This window comes from Notamacropus eugenii, chromosome 5 (assembly GCF_028372415.1).
Source record: "Notamacropus eugenii isolate mMacEug1 chromosome 5, mMacEug1.pri_v2, whole genome shotgun sequence".
In the NCBI taxonomy this organism is placed as follows: domain Eukaryota; kingdom Metazoa; phylum Chordata; class Mammalia; order Diprotodontia; family Macropodidae; genus Notamacropus; species Notamacropus eugenii.
In genome coordinates, this window is record NC_092876.1 from 434,489,591 (window position 1) to 434,508,516 (window position 18,926).

The following is an 18,926-nucleotide window of genomic DNA, read 5'->3' on the forward strand; positions in this document are numbered from 1 at the left end:
TCATTGTGGACAACTGATTGAACCCAACCAGTCCATCAGCTTTAGCTTCCCCAGTAGAAAAGATTATATACCCCAAATTATATCTTTTCCAACTTATCTTTTAATCTTATTCCTTGATAACAATTCTTGATCATTTCAATCTATTCAACAATTTAATTTTACAAGTTTTAATTAAATGACTATTTTATGTAATCCCAGTAAGTATAGCTGGGATTAAAAAAAATGTCTCTTGCTATTACAAAGTTTACAACCTACTGGGAGAATATAATATGTATACAACTGGAAGGGTATGGGCCAGGACACATGTCTTTCTAGGTCCTTGGATATGGCCTTTTGACTGAATCCAAACTTCACCAAACAAATGCTTTTATTAAGAGGACTTGTTCAGTGAAATTTGTATTCAGTCAAAGGGTAGCATTATTGGCTCTAGGTCCTTTTTAACTTCGAAAGATTACACCATAGGTAATTTAAGAATGTTTGAAGACCTTTTTGTATCTCGTAAGAACTAGAGATTTTGGCCAGTTTCACTTTATGTCACTAGACTTTGAAATGGAACATGATGAAAGAATCAAGGATGAAAAATAGACCTTTACTCTGCCCCTAAAGTAAGTGACAGACACTAGCTGTGTGAGCCTGGTTAAGTCACTTCACCCTGCTTGCTTTAGTTTCCTCATCTGTAAAATGAAGCGGAGAAGAGTGGCAAACCACTTCAGATAGGGTCAGGAAGAGTTGGACATGACTGAAACTACTGAACAACAAAAATGTAGGTGAAATTAAAAGAAAAGTAATCTTTTAAAGAAAAAGAATCAGGCTAAAGGAAAGACTGGGGCCTGGGGCTAGGATTTGGCAGCTCAAAGATGGCCGGCTCCAGAATCTAAAATCCTGCTGATACCTTGATATGGGTTCCAAGTCTTTCCAAAGGTCCACAGCAGCACCCTAAGCCAGGAAGTCAGCAGATCTTTATAGGCTAGTAGCAGTGGTGATGATGGCCAAGCAGTAATACAAGACCAAGATCATCAAGAACACCACCAGAATTATATATATTTTATATATATATATATATATATATATATATATATATATATATATATATATATATATGTATATATATGTATGTGTGTGTGTTTATGTATGTGTTCCACTTTATGTAAGTGTACCACTTTATCAGGGTAATTTATGCATAAGTCCACACTTCCCACTGATAAAGTGCATATTTCTAGGAGAATATATCCCAAATTTAGGGAGGAAATATTTTGTCATTACCCTTCTTACCTTGCTATTTCAATAAATGCCTTTGCTTTGACTTAATTTTGCTAATTCAATGACTATTAAAGGTAAACTCAATGATGGGGGCTCAAGACTTCTCATTTTTGTAGTATAGAACCAAAGGGTACCTTGAACCTGGAATAGTTGAACCTCTGAGTTTGAATTGTAAGGGTAGCTCAGAGAAAATGCTACACAAGTGAATAGATAAAAAGTGTATACAAATCATATCAAGGAAAAGTGCACTAATAAATGGGGGAAATGGGGATCAGGAAAAGCCTTATGTAGAAGATGGCACTTGAATTGTATCATGAAAGCATGTTATAAACAAACTTGTAAAGGACAAGTTTGGCCCTGGAGACCAGATGAGAAGAAAAACTTTTTTCTCACTCTTTTTACTTTTGGGGAAGGGGGGAAGAGGGACAACTCCACAGGTGTGGAACATGGAATATAATGCCAGATTTTTTTTTTTTACTATTTGGCTTTACTGTTATTCTGTATTTTTTTCCTCTTTTTATTTAAAAAAAATCTCATTATAAAGGCTATTTCTCTGGGAGGGGGATTAAAGGAACAGTTACAGAGAAACCTGGAAAGACTTGTATTAACTGATGCAGAGTTAATGATGCAAGTGGAATGAGGTGAATAGTTGATACAATAACAATACCATAAAAACAAGCAGCAGGAGAAAGCCAAGATGTCAGAGTGTAGGAAGCATTGCAATGAGCTCCACTCCACAGTCTTCTCCAAACGGATCTAGAAAGTGCACCAGGCAGAAATTCTAATGGGGAAATCAAGAAAAATTCACAGTAAATCATTTGTCCTGACAAATCTGGCACAGCGAGACAGACAGGGAAGTCTGGAGACACTGGGCATGGCTTGAGGCAGGCACAGGCCACTCCTTCAGGGAGAGGTCATATATGAGTTCAACAGGAGGCTGAAGATTGGTTCAGGGTATCCATACTCATACCAGGACATTCAGACAAAGACAGTTGGCAGCTTTGTCACTCACCACCCAGTTCTGAGTCACAGATCCAAGGCAGACTGCCCAAAGGAATATCATTCCTGGATTCCTGGCTTTCGGTGTGTGCCAAGAAAGGAGGATATTCAGAAACCTGTGGTAGAAGAACCCAAGCCAGAGCAGGGTCTCTAGTCTGGTCTACAGAGGCATAACCAAGGCTGGAATCAATGGTCAAAAGAAACTGTAATTCTGTCACTTGGAGCCAACAGAGCTTTCCAGCGGGCTATTAGGGGCAGAGTCCTGTAGCAATCTACTCTTATACAGACTCAAACCCAGCTCAGGAACTGGAAGACATGAAAACAGAGTAGGTTACTTGTACCAAACCATTTTGGGAGCACAGAAAGCCTGCAGATTACCTAGTCTCAGTTGTTGAATGTAAATAGTAATTGTTTCTCCTTTGTCCAGTCACCATGAGGGTCTTCTCCTATTTTTGTTTTCTTATTAAAGGGGCCATCCCTTGACTCACTTCTTTAAAAGGTCAATTCACTGAAGGGGGTTGCCTCACTCAAAGTGAGCACTTGAAATGACCTTAGCTTATAACCGCCAAGGCCTCCCACCACATCCTGTGTCAATTCCAGTCATCCTAATTAGTATCTGGCCACTGGAATCAGATGGCTCTGGAGGAGAAAGTGAGGCTGGTGACCTTGCACAGCCCTCCCTCACTCAAATCAAAGTCAATTGCAAGTCATGTCATCACCTCCCTGATGTCATGGTCCTCTTGGAGAATGAAGGACAAACCACACAAGAACAACCCAAGACTCAATACCCGAAGAAAGCAGCAACAAGTCCAGTCTAGAGCTTTTCTGGGTCTCAGTTTCCTTAGCTTGAAAAGGAAAGCAATGGCCTAGAGGTCTTCTAAGGTTTCCTAGTCCTAAATCTCTGACTTTGTAATCTATAATGAAATGGAACAGTGGAGAAAGCAAAAGACTAAACAAGAGATTTCAGTCTTGACTATGCCACTAATTAACTTGGTGACCCTGGAACAAACTACTTAACCTTTCTGGGCTTTACTTGGCTCAACTAGAAATGCCAAAGCTACTTTAGATGATCTCTTAGGTCTCTTCCAACTCCAACATCATTAGATCCATTTCAAATGATCTCCAAGGTCCTGTGCAGTTTAAATTGTCTATTTCAATCTTTCAGGACTCAACCTAAATACTACTTCCACCATAAAAACTTCCAAAACTACTCTGATCCATGTGGCTATCTCCCTTCTTTGACCCAGAGAGTATTTTCTTGACTATATTTGAAAGTTGGCACTTAACTATATACTTATGATGATAAGAAGGGACCTTATTGGTCATCTAATATGATTCATAGGGCAGCTAGGTGGAACTGTGGATAGAGTACTGGTCCTAGAGTCAGGAAACATTCAGATCTGGCCTCAGACACTTGTGAGTTGTGTGACCCTGGGCAAGTCACTTAATCCTGTTTGCCTCAGTTTCCTCATCTGTAAAATGAGCTAGAGAAAGAAAGAGCAAACTGCTCCAGCATCTCTGTCAAGAAAACCCCCAACGGGGTCACAAAGAGTTGGACATGACTGAAAACCACTAAACAACAACCACAAAAATATAATTTATATGCATCTTTTGTTTCATTGCAAACTCCTTGAGAGATGACCACATCATATAATTCTATTGTGTCCCCCTCAATATGACCAACACTCAAATACCTGTTGAATTAAATTTCTAATTTGAAGTAAGCCCAGGGGATCCAAAACTTTGCCTGATATCTGTGTTAAATGTCTCAGAAGTATTAGGACTATTTTGTGTCATTCTATCTACTCCCCAGCTTCTGTCCTTTGGACCCCAGTGGGGATTTTCTAGGAGGGTTGGGAACCCAGAGCACTGGGAATACTCTCTACACCAAAGCTGATCAGATCTCCATTTATGCACTTATGCTGGTCGAGTCCTGCCACTGGCAGAACAACACCACCTCCTCTGCCAGCAAGAATAAAGAGGAATAAAACTCACTGTCTGATTCTCCTCTCCCTCCAGGGAAAGCACAAAGCAGCTGAAAACCATAAGAGCAGCCCAGTGTAAAAGGGTAGACTTCTCTCTTTGTAGTCCTTGGTTACTGTGCTGAGAGTTCCTGCAGAGACATTCGTCAGCCTTGCAGATAAATGCAAAAAGAGAGAGAGAGAGACCAGCTTAAAACATTTTTATAAGCTTCTTCTCCCAAAGCTGTATACATTAAATAAATCAAATTAGCATCCTGAACCTCTACCTCTGGTCTAACATCTTTTGTTACTGGGCTTCCACCCCATGCATGAGGAGGCAAGTGGTTTTCTGCAAGGCTATTTTCTACTACAGTTCTGATTTATAAACATGATAAAGAAAGGTAAGGGATCCAACTTTGGGGCTCACATATAGCTGAATCACATCAGCTTCCTAGGAAATTCCATTGCAGTCCCATTTCAGATAGAGCTTGGAAGACCTTACCTTTGGGTCCATGGCTTTTTCTTTTTCCACTGCTTTAAATCTTCTATGTTCAATGAACTCACCAAGAAGTGCTGGGTCCTCCTGAACTCATCAAAAATGTAATGGAGGTCAATGGGACTGAATAAGTTCTGTCTCTGTCACACACACAGACACACACACAGACACAGACACACACACACACACACCCCTTACACAAGGATTGGAAGGGACCTTAAGAATCACTGAGTACAACCCTTGAATTTTACAGATCAGGAAACAATCCCAGAGAGGTGAATTGTTACCACACACAAAAAAAAAGAAAGAAAAAAAAGTCAGATCTAAGATTTGAATTCAGGTTGTTTCAGTCTACATCTAGCAGTCTTTCTGCTGAACTATGTTTCCTACCTTGGTTCATGAACTTGCTTAGAACCTTGGATCCAGAGATACCTTCTTCCCTCCCCACCCCCTCCATTTGTGAATCTGATTCTGCAATCTGTTCACTCTTTAGTTTTCTACTCTTGCCAACACACACTTCAGATTACAGAAGCACATTTTTACGCTAATTTTATGAGGTTAAAACCAATAAGACAATAAAAAAATAATACACTAAAGTAGGATAATCAGAAGTATGAATACAAGCACCTCATCCCAGAATAAGAACTAAAACTTATTAAAATGTTTTATCTCACCATAGTTCCACAAGTCTAGCTTGGTCTCTGATCTCTGGGCAAGGAGGTCCAATACGAGCACATCTGTCTCCCTCATGTCTCCTGAAGAGAACATCTTAGATCAAAGTAAGAAGCAACAGAATAATTTACTCAATGACCAAAATAACATAAAGGAAAACAATAATGACAGACTTTGGGGCTGTCATTAATGAAGCGACCAATCATGGACCAAAGGGGACTATGTAGCATGCCCTCCCCAAATCTTTCAAGATACAGAATGAAGCATACATATTCAGACATAGCCAAGCGCTGATTTGTATCAAGAAGGTGTTCCCCATTTGTGGAGGGGCTGGGGTAGTCTATGGGAAGTAATAATGATTTTAAAAAAATCAATAAAGCATTTTTAAAAAGGGAACGGCCCTGCAGAACTATTCCAAACCAAACCCAGTCTGGACTGGCTGGATGTCACTCATTCCCTCCCTTCTTCATTTTTAGGCAGTCTTGAGGTTTCCTTTCTAAAGGTAAAATAATCAGTCATTCATCAAGCATTTATTAAGTAGCTTGTATATTCCAGATATTGTGCTGACTACTGCCCCCAAGGAGCTTACATTCCACTGGGATTCTGTCAAGGGCATATAAAATAGTATTATCCCCATTATCTAGTACAGTGTCCAACACACAGCAAAATGAGTGCTTAATAAAATCTTGTTAAAATGAACTATTTTTTAAAAATCATAATAATTCAACCCAACATAAAGGTCATCTCCAAAGTTCACAAGAAACAATCTCTTTCCTTTACAAATACAATCATCCCCTACTGAAGTTGCCTGCAATTTTCATCTCAAGCTACCCACAAAGGTCACATGGACCTTTTTGGCCACTCCACACCCGGACAAGAAGTGGGAGGGAAGAAAACATTTACTACTATTCATACACAGTTGCAGTTTAAAGGGAAAGGAAGCATTTTCAATACCAGATTAATAAATTTATAGGATCATTTGATAACAACTAGAGGAGTTGGGGGTGAAGAGTGGGGTGCCAGAAACTTCTAAGGTTAACCAACAACAGACATTCTCTTTATAAGCACAAATTAAAGGGAAAAAAGCTGTTCAGGTTTAGCTCTGAAAAGTAGTTTTGATTCAAGTAGCAATCTGCACTAATCAGTGACACACAAGAAATAACTGCTTAAGTTATTCAAAAAACAATAGAAATACAGTAGCAATCCTTTTGTTGGATGGAATACAAGTTAAAAAACTTCAAAAAAATCACATCTCCTGTAAGATAGGGAGACAAGGAGAGAGAGAGACAGAGAGAGACAGAGAGAGACAGACAGACAGATCATGCTGTTGCAGTGGAAAGATTGTTGGGTCTTACAGACAGAGAAACTAATTTTGAATGCCAACTTTGCGCTGACCTTGTGTGTGAGTTAGACAAGTCACTTCAGTCAAGTCAACAAGAATGTATTAAATGCCTACTACGTGCCTGGTATTGTGCTAAGTGCTAAAGATACAAAGAAAGGCGAAGAACAGTCCCTGCTCTCAAGAAGCCCACTGACATTAGAGACATCTCAAACAACTATGTACAAACTATGTACATATGTGTGTATATGTATATATGTACTTATATACGTATACACACACTCTTTGTGCGTTTATGAAAAATTGCAGATTATCAACAGAGTGAAGGTACTAAGGAATCAGGCTGGATAAACAGATCTGAGACTGTTCAGTTACTTCATGTAAATATGATATCAAGACTATATGATCATGGAAAAGCTAGATGGCTAAATGGATAGAGCACTGGTTCTGGAGTCAGGAGGATCTGAGTACAAATCCGACCTCAGACACTTACTAGTTGTGTGACCCTGGGCAAGTCATTTAACCAGGATTGCAAAAAAAGAAAAACTATTTCTCAGTGCCCCCCTCATACATACATACATACATACATATATATGATTTAGTGACATTTCAAGTTCAGTCAGTAAACATATATTAAGCACTAACTCATGAGTCAGACACTGTACCAAAGGAGATACAAATAAGAAAAAAAAAAGCTGTCCCTGACCCTCAAGGACCTTACAATCTATCAAGAAAGGCAACAAATAGGAAAGTGAAAGGAGACTGGTATTGACCCAGAGGGACATGATGGAGAAGTCTAACGCAGTGCAGCTGGATGGGAAATGAAGCAATCACTGCTCTGGGTACCCTCCTTAAACAGAAGCTCCTGCCCTTCAATCAAAGGAGCTGACAGATTCAAATCACTGCTTAAAGGGATTCCTACAGGTAGCACAGAATAGAAGGACACTGAAATTAAAGTTAGATGGTCTGGGTTCAGATTCTGACTTTACTTCTTACTCTCTGTGAAACTTTGCAAAAGTCTCTGGGTCTTCTTTGGACCTCAGTTTCTCCATCTGTACAAGGAGGGAGTTGGACTAGAGGAAGCCCCCCTGCGGATCTTCGATCCTATGACACTAAAAACAAAACAATAACAAACATTCGACCTCTACTGCTACACAACTAGCTGACCTGTTTACACAGAGATATGGTTGTGTTAGGCAGACCCTTTTACCCAACAGCTGTTTTGATAGCGCTTTCAAAAGCACAGATCTTTCCGCCAACCCTGAAGAGAGATCTCTAGTACAATCTTAATCACCAGTAAAGAACGAAGAGATGAAACGCGGCTAAGGCCACGTGGAGTCCACTGTGTATGCACCAGCAAGTTCAAACTGTACTGGCTTAAGTTGTTCTTATGGGAAAGGGTGGAAAAAAAGGCATTTCTAAAATAACAGCTTTCTGGTCCCAAGGAGACCTTTAAGACCTTTAAAAATTAACCGGGAGGTTTGCTAAGGGGGAATCCTCATTTAGAGAGTAGGTAACCAACATAATGCATTAAAGGCCACCATCTGCCACCGGTTTTTTTATGCCACCAATGATAGTCAGTATTTACTAAGTGGCCTGTAATTTCTGTAGTGCCCACCGCACCCTACCCTCCAAACTCTACCGGGTACTGCGACTTCGTCCCATGTGTTTATTTGCCAGGCTGGCTTCCTATATGAAAATGGCTCAATTTTGTTCAGCGCCAGGAAGAATTTTCTTTTACTCTCAGAATCAAGTCAGCCCAAAGGAATGGAAAATATTTATGGGTGAGCCTTCTTTGCAGACGTTTGCCTCGGAGTGTGTGGGCACTGCCCAGCCTTTGCCTTCAGGAAACCACTGACTGTAGCTGTTTCCACCATGCCCTCTCACGCCTACTCTTACCCCTATCTCCCCAAATACAGATACTCGGAGCCCAACACCCAAGGGAAACCCTGCTGCAGCTGTACTTCGTTTGAGTTGAATGATGGTGCCCAGGAAAGCAGGAGCTGCTTTGGCCGCGGGTTAGCGCTATTCGTTTCCATTCTCTACTCGGGAAGTGTGGAAGGGGAAGCAGAGGACGCCTAGGTCTCCGCAGGACTTGTTTGTGCTCAGAAACAGGCGGATCGGGCGGAAGCTTGGGTGGGGGCGGGTCACGTGCAGCAGGGGCTGCAGACTGTGCAGCTGCGGTTGGCTACAGCATGGGGTCGGGACTAAAAATGAACTGGCCCGGCTCCTCCTGGTAGCAGAGCCCGGATCGGAGTAGATTGAGCGTTCGGAGGGAGCCACCGACCTCGTCCCTCCCCCTCAGTTGCTTGAAGGAAGAAAGGAGGCGTGGAAATGGGGCGGGGGAGAAGATAAGGCTTGGGAACTGAAGCGCTCAGGGTCTCCTCTCTTTCCCTAGAGGACCCCTTGTAAAAAAGGAAATGCTTTTCTAAGCAGCCTCAGGTGCCCAAGAGATTAGGGACTGCTCGGTGTCTGGAGAGCATCAGCTAGGTTTTCTCACCCTGCTACCCCCGCCCCCCAGTGCCTAGGACTGTGAGAAGGGTTGTATAGGGTGGGGTTGGAAGGAAAAGATGAAGCTATTCAGGCTTTACCGGAGGAGGGAGGGGGAAGCAGACTGGAAGGGCGACCTTAGGAGTTGAGATGTCTAACGGATGTTCATTCTCCTCCTCACTCCCACCTCTCCTTCCTGCTTTTCAGTCTCGAAATCCTAAATTCCTCAATCCCTCCTTGTTTGTCCCCAGGGCGCCCCCATTACACGCAGGGAAGGATGCACACCCCTCCCCGCGGGCGGCCGTGCCCCCTGCTGCGCTCCAGCTGCCTCCCTGGGCTCTGGGCTGCCACAGGGGAGGTTGAGAGTCCCCAGCTGCAGCGACTGTTTCCCGGCCAGCGGGTAGGGTCGTGGCTGCCAGTCTCTCGTCCTTCCTCTAGGGAAGTACAGATAACCCTCGCTGCGGCCCGCCAAGAAGCCCCTTTCCCCTGACACAGACAACATACTCCCTTGCCCTCCACCCCGAAACAGCCGCCGCCGAGGGCAAAGAACATTCGGCTTCAGGCTGGGGCTCGCTACCGCCTCCGCGAATGATCTAGCGGGCGAGAATGCCAGCAATTTCTCCTCCCTCAGCCTGGTGTGGGAGTCTAGGCGGGAGGGGCCGCCGAGGGAAAGAGGGAATACGGGAAAACCGTCTGCTGCTGCTTTTCGGCACGAGGGAGCTAGGATCGGCCGAGACTCACAAGCCAGTGTTGTGGGATCTGGGATGTCTTTGTGAAGGGAGGGGAAGTTGCAGTCGATACGCAAAGCTGGGACGAACGTTGGACGCGTTCTCTTTCGAGGTTTGATAACCTCCGTACCCACCTCATCAGTCTCCTTACAAACCTCGGACGGGGGACGGGTGCTATGCTCCCCATCTCCCACTTAGAAGCCTGGGGAAGAAGGGGGGTGGATTTGCTCAGTAACCGCGTAAGGTCCCCAGCATTGGGAGCCCATCAGCCTATGAATAGGAGAGGAGAGAAAGAAGGGAGAAACCTCGGCTTCTTGAGAGTCGGGAGTTTGGGGGGCCAGGAGAACGCGTTCCAAACAAATAAGCACACAGGCTTTATTTCCCCTCGCAGTTTGGGGCTCCGGGGCAATCGCCAACCACTCCAACTTTTCCTTCCCCAGAGTGGGGTTCTGAACACGCAAGTCTCTTCCGGATGAATCCGGGGCCGAGAAACACTGTCCTTCAGGCTAGGCTGGGAGAGCGATGGGGGTGGGGGGGAGGGAGAGGGGGAAACCTCGTGTAATTTCCTTCCTTTGCGATGCTGGGAGGAGGGGAGAGGAGAGGGGAGGGGGCCGAGACCACATGCACTTTCGTTTCTCACGGGCGGCGGCGCGTGTCACGTTGCGGCTGCAAATCTGCGTTTGGCAGCAGCGGCAGCCTCGGTAGCTCTGTGTGGAGTCTGGCTAGGGGTGAAGCGAGACGCCATTTGCATCCACAACACACTCCGCTCTCCGATCAGGTTCATGCGGGAAACTGGGGCGGAGGGGAGGGAGGAGGGGGAAGGGGGATCGTCGCCCGCTGCGGAAGCTTATTACGACAGTGACACTGATTAGATGCCTTGTTTGTACGTGCATAGAATAGGGGTGGGTCTTCTTTTCTCCCCTCATCTTTTCTCTTCGATATACTTTCTGTTTGGAAAGTTGCGGGGATTGAAAAAAAATACTACCCAGCTGCTGTCTTAAGGACTGAATTATGCGAGCACGTTCGCTTACCCTGGGGGAGTAACGCGTATAAGCCAACTCAGGGATTACAGCCGAGGCCCAGCGCCATAGAAATCCAGCCCTCCGTTTTTAATGAGCTTTTGAATCGGAGAGCGCTTCAAGGCGCTCATAAAGCCAAGACTCGATTTCCATCTGCCCCCGTTGCCTCCGTGTTCAGTTTGTCGGTGGAAACCTAGCGATCCGTGCAGAACTCCATGAGGGAGGGCTTGCTGCCAAGGGTGATCCGAAGCCAATTTTCCTGTCCGACCCTGACCAATGGAAAAAATGACTGTGTAGCTCCAATCAAACACCCCACTATCGTTAAGGCGCCCAACCCTGTGTCTAGTGCACGAACCCGGGCGCCTTTCAAATTAAGCACAGGGGAGGGGGGAGGAGAAGCAGTGAGGTTTGCCTTCGCTAGAGAGGCATGTTGGTGACTAAGAAAGGTGAATTCTCCATAGGGTGAGAGGGTTCTGTTCAAATAGTTGCATTAACTTCGTCCACCCAAACCCATGTTTATCCCCAAGTGTGTTACAGACACGATCATCATTCTTAATATTTACATCAGGCAGAGACGATAGTTCAGTTAGGATTACCGTAAGGATGCTTTGTTTATCAGTAAATCAAAACCATCGGGTGTCAGACTGGTACCAACGTGTAACTAGTGTTTATATACAACGGAGGATGGAAAACACTGGGCTACCCATTGGAAGTATCAACCTGACTTGTTCTGTGTCAGTACCGATACTGTGTTTTCCTCCTTTGCGCTCTCACCTCTGGGACCTTTCAATTTAATGGAGCCGAATAGACGCTGTTAAAAATCGCAGCTTTTAATTTGGGGTTTGCGTTCCCTCTTGTAGCCAACCCCCTTTACGGTTACAGTATTGTCCGGTTCATCTTATCTATTCCTGTTCGCTCTTACTTCAGAGGGAACGATAATAGATTATTATTTTACGTCCCTCTTCTTCCCCCCCCCTTTGCACGTGCCTGAGGGGCCTTGGAGCCGGTGACTAGACAATGTGTTTCCGATCGTTCCCTCCGCGCTCTCTCTAGCACGTCACACCGAGTTGAAAAGGAGGAATTTGAACTCTTCTGATAATGCCCAAAAACGGGAACTGTGACTAACGACTGTGGGGCAGTGTTTTTATTCTGAATGTGAAAGGCAAGAGGACTCAATCTGAAGGTTGGCAAGCGCCGGTTTAGGCTTGAAAGAGAACTCTTCGGTCTGCAAGACCGCGAGGGGAGCAGGCAGCCTGCGTCTTTGGTCTTTGTCTTTAGACTGAGAGGGCTCCAGTGTTCAGTACCGATAAAGATCTACAGAGAGCACACTTGACCAACACATTTCCATAAAATGTAGCGTTGTTTAGTTGGATAGCCCCATGGCCGGACCACAAAAGTACCGACTTTAAAAAAAAAAGCCATCCAACCCCGAAATATAGAAAGACTTTTAGAAAAGAAAAACATTTTTTGGCGGCCTCTTTGGAATAGTGCATCAAATTACCTTCTTTCTGGCCTAAAGTTGCCCTCCCTTCCTCCAAAACAAACAGCATTCTCTTTCTTAAGATTAAACTAAGTTATTAAATAATAAAGCGAAAGGCTAAAGATAAAAGTTGAATGTTAGAGTTGGAAGGGACTCTAATCCAATCCTCATTTTACAGATGAGGATACTGAGGCCCGAAAAGATTAGGTAGTTGGCCCAGCATTACTATGATAGGGGCCGAACCAGGACTAAAAGAACCAGATCTGATTCCCAGACTGGTCTTCTTTCTGTTATACCTGCAAATAAGAAACTTTTTTTTAAATTGGAAAAAAAATTTTATTATACAAACACTAAATTAGACTTTCCTTTGAATAGGAAAGTAAGAAGACATGAGAAAATCACCACGATTCAAGTTTTTAATTTCAAGAATCTTGACAGCTACAATTGATCATTTATTTTGACTTGGATTAAACTGTCTTTGTGGATCTTCTAGAACTTACAATATGTGTCTTGAATGTACTGACACGTTTAAGTTGAACACAGCATTAATTTCCCAACAAAGCCAAAGTTCTCTAATTTTTTTTAGGGAGCCAAGTACCCTGGAGAAGTATCAAGAAATGTATTCAAAAAGCTTTCCACCCTTGGCCTTTTCAGATCGCTGTTACTGAATGGACTAGTGGTTGAGAACTGATCACTAGTGCCCAGACCCTTTCCTGTTTTCTCCATCTGCTAACCATCAGTTTCACCAAAGGATTGGGATTAGGGCCCTTTCTACCCATTTCCAAACCTGCAAAAGTCCATTGAAAAGAGTGCCAGATGCCACTACCTGTCTGCATGAGAAAAACACACACACAAAATGTGCTCTCCTCATAGGCCTTTACTAATCTCGATCTAGAAGTTACACTTTAAAAAAATTAGTGAGATAGGTGCCTGGAGGAGAGAGGGAAATCCTCCAGTTTGTGGTCAGTTATATTCCCCCTCCACAGTCCATCCCCAGCAAAAGAGCCTCACTCAAAACTCTTGAAGTAAGCAAAAGCTATGGGAACAATGTTAGAGAATATTACTAAGTAATCCTGGTCTCTCGATACAAAGTTTCCATTTGTCTAAAGGAACACTAGTTTAGCCACCTACGAAGGCTATATGAGAACTGAATGGTAAGGACAGAATAGCTCCCTTTCTGGGAGCAGAAAGCACACTTTGCGGCCTATAACCAGCAGCTCCCTCATGCTGAGTGTCCTTGAATCGGCGTAGAATCCTAAAGGTCAGTCAGTAACTGCCTGCTAGCTGGTATCATTAATGCAGCGCAATGCGGGGCCCCTTCCGCTCTCCCCCTCCCCAGCCCCACTGACTCCTCCGAAACTGCTAGCTCCGGGCCACAGAGCAAGGCATAACGGCGCTGCAGCTTCCTGACTGTCGGATTCTGTAGTCTCGGGCTTTCCCCTTCACCAGAGCTAGGAAACCAGAGGCGGGTTGGGACCCGGCAGCTGCAAGCTCGGGAGCCCTTTTACCTCAATTAGGATTCGAGATGGCTGGTACCGGGTTAGCAACACCACTCCCCCTTTTTAAAAAAAAATGCACGAAGATAGACAGGGCCTGTCAGCTGATATGACTGACTTTGCTATGAAGACCTTCGGGGAGTCCCCGAGGCACAGCCGGTGCCCTAGTTTCCTCTCTCCCCGGGCTGTGCCTTGCACCGCCTGCCTGTCGGGCGTAGCGGCGGGAGCGCCGAGCGATTGACTTATGAGGGCAGCTGGTGTCAGGAGCGGGGGGTGGATTCCCCCGGGTGAGGAGGGGAAGTGAGTCAGGCCGGAGCGGCCCTGCATATCTTGACACTCACTCTCCTCGCACCAACCCACGTAAGAATACACCCGCCTTCCGTCCATCCTTTTCCACTAACACGCCGTAGCTCTGAGCTCCAGTGGGGCGTAGGGGAGAAGGGGGGCTTCCCTCTGGGGCCTGAGCGCTCTGGTCTCCCGGGATCGAGACGCGCTGAAGGAAAGGGCCCGAGGGTAGAGTCTCGGGAGAGGGAAGAGACGGCTGTGGAGGCAGAGGGGGGTGGCGCGGCAGAAGCCCACACTTCGCTAGGATTGCTGTGCTCTTCGCCACCCCTAGCGGGAGCCTCGTTACCCTACACTTATTACATTGACACGATCGCGGCTCCCGAGTCCCGAGGGCCGGCAGTGTTATACTTCATCTGAGGAGCTCGTTCCGCTCGCCGCCTCCGATGCAGTGGAGGCTGCTGCTGCTGCTGCTGCGGCCGCCGCCTCTGCTGCCGGCCCCAGACCCAGAAGTAAAACTCTTCGTGTTTAGCTAGGACAGAAGCCCTTCTTCTGCACCCCGAGACCTTATTGTTAGGAGGGGAGTCTCTTCTGGCAGGACCCTGAGGAGCAGCCCCAGATGCCTCATTCTCCCCTCCCTCCCGCAGCCCCCCAGTCAACCTCCGGCCTCACAAAGCAGGGCAGAACTGTCCATTTCTGCAGACTCATGCCGAGGTGGCGGGCGGCGCAGTCTGGAGCCCTTTCAGAATGCCCCGGCGTCCCATGGAGAGCCAGGATAGCGAGGGAGCCCGCGCCCCTCCGGCCGCCAGCTAAGTAGCTGGGACAGAAACCCCGGGAGGCTCCGGCCCCAGCGGCGCAGGAAGCACCGCCCGAGCCATCGAGCCAAAGAAAAAGCAAGCGCAGAGGCTATAGCGCCTTTTCCCGGAACCTCCGAACCCCAGGGAGCAGCAGCTGCCATCTTCGTATGACAAGCAGCTAGAGGCTTCCTGTTAAATGTTTCTGCCTTACTCCCTCCCCAACTTACAGCTTCCTTGCTTTTTGCTGAGGAAAGATTAATAGTGTGTGTGTGTGTGTGTGTGTGTGTGTGTGTGTGTGTGTGTATTCAGCAACCGTTACACACCATTAGGTAAAGGCGGGAATTCTCGATCTTCGAGTGAACACATACAGACGAATTAAGTCACCGTCTTCATAACGGTTCGATGGTGGCCCGTCTACCAGAAAGGTCATTCACACAGCCAGGCTTAACTCCCAGAGTTTCAGTTCTGAAAGGGAAGAGGCAAAGACGCCTAACCCTGACCCAACCAAAGACACATTTCCTAGACTCTCCTCTCCCCCAAATCTCCACCTACGTTAAATGAAGACTAAATGTGGCACATCTGATTAGTCATCTGCCTTTCTCCTTGTTTAAGCACCGCAGGCCTTGTGAGTTTCGCTCTTTCTGGGAGAAGTATTTAGCTCGGTGGGGGAACTCTTTTAAAACTAGATTTGCTCAGAGACTGGGCTTGTTCTGGTAGAGGGAAAAATGATTGGGGGGTGGGGGAAATGGCCTAATAGACGGAACTGCCCAAATACTAGGCTGTCTGACCTGCGCAGTGATCAAGGAGCTTGATTTCCAACTGAGAAATAAACACGAGGAGACAGAAAGACAGACACAAAGACGGGAGGGTTGGGGGAAGGAAGAGCATAAGAGAAGGAAACAGTGGAATGTGAGAAACAGACAATTAGAGATAAGGAGTTGATAGGCGCTGGGAGTACAGAAGAGGAGAGAAAAGCAGAACGTTTTCTGCCTTCGCGGAAAAAAAGGCTCTATAGCTTCCCATATACTCACTGGGGAAGCTTAAGAGACAGTTTCTGTATCCGGGTCTTGAGAATGGGGGTGGGGGAAGCCTATTCAGAATGGCAAGGTCCTTTCTGCGTCATAGTGTCTCTTCTCCCATCCCCCCATAAAGAAGGGATGATTTTTAAATACATACAAAAATCCCTTCATTTGCAAAAAATTCAAAGGGAGATGATGGTAAGAAAAGGGAAGAGAAATACCTGCTTAGTGTAAATAGGAGGTGGGCTTGGGAGGGAAGAAAGCCTGGGTTCCAGTTCTGACTCTGCCACACCCTTACTAGGATGATAGTCCCCTAACGTCTCAAGAAACCCACCCCATCCCTTCCGTTGAGATATGGTGTGATTTGAAGTGGAAAATACTGAGGAATTGGAAAGAAAATGAGAGCTAGTTTGTGTATTACATTAAATCAGGAAGAAAAACGTGAGAAAATATAATGTAAAACAATCTTGTATTGTCAATAATGATGGTCGACTGTTGCACAGTGGCTTACAAATTTGCAAAGCATTTTACATACATGGGCCCATTTGAGCTTCAGACTATTTCATCACCTTTGTAAAGCTGAGAAAAGTGAAACCTACAGAAGATAATGCCAAATCTGGGATTTGAACTTCTCTTCCTGAAATCAAGCCCTGCAAGTATCCACTACACTTTATCACACTGCCTTCCCTCATAATAGGAAGGCAGTTTAAAAGAACAAAAGATGGAAGCTAGGGTGACAGTATGACGAGCCCTGAGTTCCCTTAAAAGACCTGAGTCCTATGGGCATATTTGACATCCTATGATATGTACAAATCAACCTCTCTGAGCCAGTTTGCTCATTTGTAAATTTCAGAAAAGAGTACCTGTTACAGATAAAGGGCTGCTATTAGGGAAAGCTATTTTTAATGGAACTTCTGAGTTACAAATATAATGTGGAAGTTGATTCTTTCCCCTTTTCCCCAATTGGTTACCACTGAAAGTAAGGAACAGATAACAAAGGAAGTGGGAAGTGAATGTTAAACTAATTCCACAAAAGTGCCTAAACCCTCTTATCCCTTCCAAAGTGTGAAAAAGTTTCTCTTTGAATTGGAAGGGAAGCTCAGTTTTGGTCAGCTGAAGATTGGCCCTTGTCCTGGTGGTCTGTAAAAAGCTGAGCTTACTATTCTGAAAGCTTTAGAATCAAGTACTAATTTTTTTGGAGGGTGGTTCCTCCACCAGGTGCAGAGGGTGGGGTGGTTTTCTCTCCTCCTGCCCCCTCCCAGAAGCCCAGGGCACCTTGCAGCATCTGAATAAATTGACCAGTAGGAGACACTACACATTCGGCAGGAAGTAGAAAGAAACTTCTAGGGAAGGGTTGGGGACGAGAAGCAGCTTCTAGGATCTAAACCTCTGGCCACAGGGAGGAGACTTTATTGTGGATTCAAGAGAGAACTAGTCTGAACAGTTGAAAGTCAAGCTGTGGAGATGAACTGATTTCAGGAACTCGGATGAGCAAGCCACCTAATTCCCAAGGAGGAACATGGGGTGGGGATGAGGGAGGTCATTAAGCATTTATATAAGACCTACTGTGTGGCAGGCGCTTTACAGATATTATCTCACATTTGATTCTCACAACGATCTTTCAAGGTAGGTGTTATTATCCCCATTTTACAGCTTAGTAAACAGAGGCAAACAAAGGCTAAGTGATTTGCCCATCTAATGAAGTCTGAGGCTGGATTTGAACTCAGTGTTCCTGACTCCAGGCCCAGAACTCTATACATTTCACCACTTAGATGCGTTGTGATGACACTATGAGGAAAGAAATCTGAGATCTTTCCCTGTTCAAGTTTCCTTGATCACATGTGTTTCCAATACGTGTCCTTAACAAAGAAGTCAACAAACATTTTTTATTAAATGATTTCTACGTGCTTGGCACAGAGATAAACTGAGCATAAGAAAAAAGACAAAAACAGAGTCCCTACCCTCAAGGAACTTACATGCTAATAGACAAAACAACAAATAAACAAATAGGTATTAGTACAGAGTAAATAGAAAGCACTTGGAAAAAGGTGGCATCTGCCCCTGGGGGCAGGTGAGGTAAGTGTGGCCCAGAAAGGCTTTCTGAACTAGGCGGAGTTTGAGTTGAGTCAGAGAAACTAAAATGAGATGGGGGTGGGTGGAAGCATTCCAAGTATGAGGGTCAGCTAAAGTAAAGGCACAGAAGTGGGATATGAAATGCTGTGGTGATAGAACTGTAAGTAGGCTCTTGTTGGAATAAACAGTGAATGGCAGAAAGTAAAATTGAAGAAGATTGAAAAGGTAGAAAGGCCTAGGGCTAGGACTAGAGCTAGGAAGTCACTGGAACTCACAGAAAAGAATAGGGAAGGGGGTCATACCTATGCTGTAGAAAACTCACCTTGGCAGCTGATTTGGAGGGTGGATTAGAATGGGGAGATATCTGTTAGAAAGCTATTGCTATAGTCCAGGTGAGAGATGAGAGGGGAGAAAATGGGATGAATATGAAACATGTTGAGAAAGGAGAAATGACAAGGTTTAACACTGGATTATAACTTTGTGGTGATAGTGGGGAGTCAAGAATCACACCAGCTTGGTAAATCTGGGTGACTAGGGAGATGGCGAAGGCCCAAACAGTAATGTGAAAAGTTTGGGGAAGGACAGATAACAAGGTCTGTTTTGGGCATGTTGAATTTGAGATGCTTAAGGAACACCACATTTAAGATGGCCAAAAGGCTGTTAGGTCTCTCTCTCCCCCTCTCTCCCTCTTTCCCTTCCTCTCTCTTCCCCTCCCTCTCCCTCTCCCTCCCTGCCTCCTTCTCTCTCTCTCTTCCTCTCTCCCCACCCCCCACACTTTGTCTCAATCTTTCTGTCTCTCTACCTCCCCCCCATTT

The 18,926-nt window shown here is 45.2% G+C and overlaps 1 protein-coding gene and 1 long non-coding RNA gene across 2 annotated transcripts in view; one reads left to right on the forward strand and one right to left on the reverse strand.

Annotated features, from left to right (window-relative positions):
* Positions 1-1,126: 1,126 nt before the first annotated feature.
* LOC140507164 (uncharacterized) lies at positions 1,127-10,531 on the reverse strand. The gene is made up of 3 exons (XR_011968218.1): positions 5,391-10,531; positions 4,723-4,803; positions 1,127-4,392 (listed from the first exon to the last, which is right to left on the reverse strand). It is a non-coding gene; the product is annotated as an uncharacterized lncRNA (long non-coding RNA).
* A 42-nt stretch (positions 10,532-10,573) lies between these two features.
* The window catches only part of BCOR (BCL6 corepressor), a 145,189-nt gene continuing 136,836 nt past the window's right edge, over positions 10,574-18,926 (forward strand). The window contains exon 1 of the mRNA XM_072615161.1: positions 10,574-10,723. The gene's annotated coding sequence lies outside the window, so the exon portion shown is untranslated. The remainder of the gene's footprint in view (positions 10,724-18,926) is intronic.